Source organism: Canis lupus, chromosome 17 (genome assembly GCF_048164855.1).
Source record: "Canis lupus baileyi chromosome 17, mCanLup2.hap1, whole genome shotgun sequence".
NCBI classification, from domain to species: Eukaryota; Metazoa; Chordata; class Mammalia; order Carnivora; family Canidae; genus Canis; species Canis lupus.
In genome coordinates, this window is record NC_132854.1 from 27197840 (window position 1) to 27204333 (window position 6494).

A 6494-nucleotide genomic window follows, 5' to 3' on the forward strand; every position below is an offset into this window, starting at 1 on the left:
AGTCAGAAAATAGTGGAAGTCTGGTTTGTTCCAAAGTAAGCTCCACCTAACACTTTACATAACTATGTTGTGCTGCCTCTTATTAGAAGTGCTTGAGGGAAAACTTATTTAGAGTTATCATTTGAAAACCTGAGAAACAGTATCTCTTGCCATTCTGTTTTATTCAAGGCAAATTGTGCTCAGAGACTGAAATTGTCTTTATCAATAATTTATTTAACACAGGTTCACTGTGAGAATTACAATCTATAGTAATAATATTTTATAAACCAATAGTATACAGGATGGTGTTCCTTAATAAGTCATTCAAGAACTAGCATAGTCCATATCAACGATGGATTTTTACACTATTGTTCCAGGCAAGGGGAGATGAAAGGCATAAAGTCCAATGTCTTCAGAAAGCTATTTAGATCAACAAAGAGTAGCTTTGCCCAGACCGAACACTTGGGTAAGTCTTCATGAATTCTTGGTATTTAAAGTTTAAATACAAGTTCATTACAAGTTCATTACAAGTTCATTACATCATTGCTGCTCTTCCATGTGTTTTTATCGGTAAGTTCCCAGGTAAGTCCTCAGTGGTGCCCATCAAAAGTTGAGATACTGAGTGCTTATTGACAATAGATATTGATGACAACATTCAGGCACAGCTTCCTCAATGTAATGAAATTCACCTTTAGATCAAAACAACTTCACTGAAGTCATAAACAAGTAGATATGAAATAATAACTAACCAGTACAAGAGCACATTCTTAGAACCTACTTCTGTTATATCCATTTTTAAAATCATGGGGTATGGATCTGCATTATCTCATAGAACTTTTTGCAATGATGCAAATGTTCTATACTCTGCACTCTCCAATATGGTGGCTGTTGATTACTTAAAATATAATTAGTTCATGTAAGAAATTAAATTAAGTTTTTAAATTTCATTTTAATTAATACAAACTCAAATTTAAACAGCTACATGTTGCTAGTATTTACTGAATGGAGAGTGGTGGTCTAAACTTCATGGTCTAGACAGATTTATCTAAGAGGCTACTCATAGCATAAACCATACCTGAGCTAATTTGCTTTAAAATTCATGCTTCTAATCCTATTGATGGGTTTGAGGGTTGTTCCAGAGATCCCATACTAATTGCAGCTCTGATCTTTCCTTAATTCCCTTATCTACAATCCTGAGAATGATAACACTAATATATTGAAGAAGGTGACAATGAGGGACAGTAATTATGGACTAAAGACAGAGATGGGTCAAGGAAAGGGACAGTTTAGATGAGCTCTCTTACAATGAGGATTAGGAAATGTAAGTGTCAGGTTCTTCTACCAGTGTAATGGCACAGATGGGTCTTTTCTTCCATCTTTTCATTGATGCTTTTTCATCTACTTTCCTTTTCATTGATTGTGGTCAGTGCTTCAAACTAGGTTTTCTATAGAACAGACTCAGTCTAATTAACTTGAGCCTATTTTCCTTTAACTGGAGTTAAAACATCTTTGTGAAATGCTTCATGCAGTTGCTATTAGGGAATGGGAGAGTAATTGAAAAAAAGTTTCCTTTTATACCACATTTTTTTGTTTTGTTTTTATTTTCACATAAAAAGAGCCAACTTTGTTTATATACTAATTACTGCTTTTTGGCTACATACAATCTGATGAAATCTCTATATTTCATGTGAAAATCAGCCTCAAGGCAGAGGCCATTTGAGGATGATTGGAAAAAATATATATAACACAGTTGAAAATGATGCCAGTGATAATAGCAGTGGATAAGAGTGAAAAAAAATAAGTAAGGTAAGTATTATCACGACCTTAGCAATCTGCCCCCTTATAGGTTAAGGTCAGAAGCAGGCATTCCTTTGGTGGAGAAAGGACCAAATTTTAAGGCAACAGACATTTAGGAGGAAAGAAACAAACAGAAATATGATACAGTGAATTATAGGTGTTTCAGCAATTAACTCAGATTTTTTTAATTTTAAGTTTTAGTATAGCTAACATACAATGTTATATTAATTTAATGTGTACAATATAGTGATTCAACAGTTACATATAATCACCCAGTGCTCATCATAATGTGTACTCCTTAATCCCCATCAGCTCTTTCACCCATTCCCCCCACCTCCACCCACCTGTCCTCTGGTAACCATGAGTTTGTTCTCTGTGGCTAAGAGTCTGTTTCTTGGTTTGTCTCCCTCTCTCTTTTTTTCCTGTGATCATTTGTTTCTTAAATTCCACATGTGATGAAATCATATGATATTTGTCTTTCTCTGACTGACTTATTTCAACTTGGATTATACTCTCTAGCTCCATCCCTAACTCAGAGATCTTTAAATATATTGCAAATATTAAAATATGTATATGGAAGAAAGTAGAATATTAAAGCTTTGACAGAACAATAGACAATATGATCACATCTGTCTAGGGTTCAGAATTGGAAATGTAGAAATCTACTCAATTTAAAAGGAAAAAGGACAAGGACTAAGCTGGAAATCTGGGTTTGTGATGTTTCTCTTTCTCTACATGCTTTTAACTGCTTACACTTAGAAATTTATTCTGATGTCATTACTATACCAGATGCAAAACTCTCACAGGAGAAAGTATACTGTAGGTTCTTGTGCATAAAGATCTCCCTACTAATAAAACTTGAGTGCGTTAGGCGAAAATTCACAGAACTGGGCTTGAATTTATATATTTTGTCTGAAGAGAGGGGCATTTTCAGCTGATAAATTGCAAGCATTTGTGTACACAAAGTACTTTTTAAAATAGAAAAGGCTCTGCTTACTGTTATAGTGCTATCTGAGCAAACAAAAAATTAATATGCCAGTTCTCTTTTATGTTGCCTTCCTAAACTTAGTTTCAGATCTTTCTAAAACTTAAGAAAGAAATACAAAATTAAATCAGAATTAAAAGCAGGAATTTAAGGTATAATAACATAAAAAATAAATATTAGGGAGAGAGAGAGGAAACAGCAGCATTTTGGGAGCCTAAAATTATTTGGTTTTGTATTTTTAATATTCTTTTTTTTTTCTTGATTTCTCAGGCATTTTTTTCTCACTGTAATTATCTATTTTAGAAATAAAAGTCACATCAAAACAAAATCCCTGTGCCAGTTATTAAAATTATTAATCCAAAAACAAGACAGATTTTCCTATATAAATCTGTTTAGTGAACAAGGTTTACATACTTTTACAGATTATGCGTTCACTGGACTTTTTATTATATTTTTAAAAAGGAGTGGAAACAAATTCTTGAAAACTTCATGAAATTTGTAAATTTCCATAGCATTCTTGTACATTAGCCCTATTTAAAGGAATAATGAAGTGGAATAATGACAATCAATTGGGAAAACAAAACTACTTGGCACAAAAATAAAATAGGATAAGTATCCCAATTTAGCAGAAGAATGTAAGAACAGTTGCTAGTTATATTGAAAAATTTTAATTTGTTAGAAATGTACTATGACCTAAGTAGAGAAAAGATCTGATTATTGATAAAGGGAAAATGCAATTAAAAAAATAAACCTAAGGGGGAAACTCTTAAAAATAAATACATAATGAATCAAAACTCTTGAACTCTTAAAAATAAATACATAATGAATCAAATTTCATATAACTTGTTGGAAATTATGAACTGGTATTTATTTTTGTTCTTATGTAGTGGTGGTTTATGATCATATTCTTTCAGTATGATTTTCATATTTATGAAAATCACTCATGATTTTCATCTCCAGATATTTGATTTCAGTCCTTTTATATCTTAAAATATGTTCATATATATTTTTAAATATTTTATTTATTCATAAGTGATACAGAGAGAGGCAGAGACATAAGCAGAGGTAGGAGCAGGCTTCCTGTGGGGAGCCCGATGCAGTATTCCATCCCAGGACCCTGGGATCACACACTGAGCCAAAGGCAGACGCTCAACCACTAAGCCACCAAGGCTTCCCTGTTCATGTTTTTGTCAACTGTTTTGCATGCTAAATCTCTAATTGTTGTTATTTCTGGGCTTGCTGATATTGATACATTTTTTCTTGACTATGGATTTTTTTTTAATTGCTGTTAAATACCTAGTAATTTTTTACTATTCACTAGACATTGACACTTTGTTGATTGCTGATTGGTAAATTTCACTTCATTCTTGTAAATATGGTTGAAAATTTCTCTGGGATACTAGTAAGTTATTTGGACTTAGATCTTTTACAGACTTGCTTTTAAATGTTTTAGGGTATTTCAGAGCAACTTTAAATCTAGGGACAATTTGTTCCCACCATGGAGACAAAACCCTTCTGAGCAATCTGTTAGCAAGATTTTTCTGTGCTAGGTAATCAGAGCACAATTGATTCTTGGCCATATATCTCAGAGATTTTCACCTAACTTGTTTTTAGATATTTTCTCTTGGTCGGGTAGTTCTCCCATAATCATGCCCAAGTTGTACTCAATGAAATACTCAAGGGGAATATCTCTTTTGTGCTCTCTTTTTCAATCTCTCTTTCTCTCATCACAGCTAGCTCTCTTTTTAAAGTGTTTGCTATGCAAATTCTAGCTGCTCTGGTGGCCCAAAACTGAAATCTGTCCTTTCCACTCAGTGAGACTCTTCACTGAAGCCTAGGTACTCTGCAGGCAGAAACCTGGTACAGTCATAAAATTTCCCTTGCTTAATTTTATTTAGCATTACCTAACTCAGTGTTGTGCCTGCCTTTTTGTGAAAACCATTGTTTCATCTATTTTTTTCCGTTTTTTTTTTCTTAGCTATTTTTGGCAAAAGAATCAATATAGTACCTATTCTTCTATCATATCTAAATGTGAAAGTCTTGGACTAATACTTTTACAAGTTTAGCCTAAATAATTGCTCATATAAGAATACTGGGGAACCCTGGGTGGCACAGCGGTTTGGCGTCTGCCTTTAGCCCAGGGCGCGATCCTGGAGACCTGCGATCGAGTCCCACGTCGGGCTCCCGGTGCATGGAGCCTGCTTCTCCCTCTGCCTGTGTCTCTGCCTCTCTCTCTCTCTCTGTGTGACTATCATAAATAAAAAAAAAATTAAAAAATAAAATAAAATAAATAAGAATACTGACCTCTGTAGATGTCAATTACACATCCATTTATTGTGACAAAGAAATGAAAGCTATATGAGGGTTAATTTTTAGAGTGTAGGATAGCAAATTTTGAAGTTACACATATCATAAACCTTTATGTATTTGTGTATTCCTTGTACATCTCCAAATACAGAATTTTTATTTTATTTAGATGATCTCTTTAATGTCTGTTTCAATCAATAATCCTCATATTTATGATTATATTTCTGTCTCCTGGTACAGATCTTTACAGTGATATGCAACAAATAAATAAATAAGGAGTAATTAGTAAGGTAATTATAGTTATACTACATTATAAATAATAAATTAAAGGCAAAAATATACCCATAACCCCTTTGCTCATCCTCTCTCTGTCTCTTGCTCTCACTCTATCAAATAAATAAATAAATAAATAAATAAATAAATAAATAAATAAAATCTTTAAAAAATATATAAAAACCAAAAAGAACATAGTAAATTTGTAAAATCTGAGCTAAAAATCTATTTTTAGTCACATAAAAATAATGAACACTCTTTAAAACATAAGACTTAATTTTACATATATCAAGAAAAAGTAAAAAATAAAAGTATGAATTCTCATTTGTCAGAGTGGCAAAATATCTTGTTTGACAATATATCTAAACGTGTCACTGATGAAAATGCAAAATGCCACAATTCCTATGAAGAGGAACTTGGTGACATTTAAGAAAATTACATATGCATCTGTATTTTAGTATAGCAATTCCACTTCTAAACATTTATTCTAAAGATACATTTGCAAAATGGCTTATGAACAAAATAGTTTGCTCTGGTGTTATTTGTAATAGAAGAGTTGGAAACAATCAAAATGTCTATCCATAAAGGACTGGGTAAAAGCAAATGAGAAAAATATTATACAGTCACAGAATAGAGTAGTAGGCTATTGTAAACCTTATGTTCAAGATCTCTGCCCTGTGATATAGAGTAAAAAAAAGAAAGCAAGACCCAAAACAGGATAAGTTATGTTATTTTTTAAATAAGAAAGTAGAAAAAGTGAACATACACACACCATGGTTGTTTTTGCAAAAATACTGATGAATATCAAGCAGAAACGACTACAAATTGTTATTACTTATAAGGAGGGAGGAGGGACAGAATGGAAGGAACAGAGATTCCTGTGAATGTACCTATAATATAATTTTGATATATGAATCATGTAAATATTTTATATGGTTAAAAAGCAAAATAAAATCATAAAGAAAAATATTTTAACTAAAATGAATTGAAACAATTACAGATAATTGTATATAATTTTGGTGATATAACCTCATAGAGGAAAAGAACCAGTCCAATTGTTTACAATATATATTGTAAAAGCATATCTAAGGACAAAAATAAATATAAAATCTCAAACTTTACTCTTTTGTGTTATTATCTTGTGCATACTTCA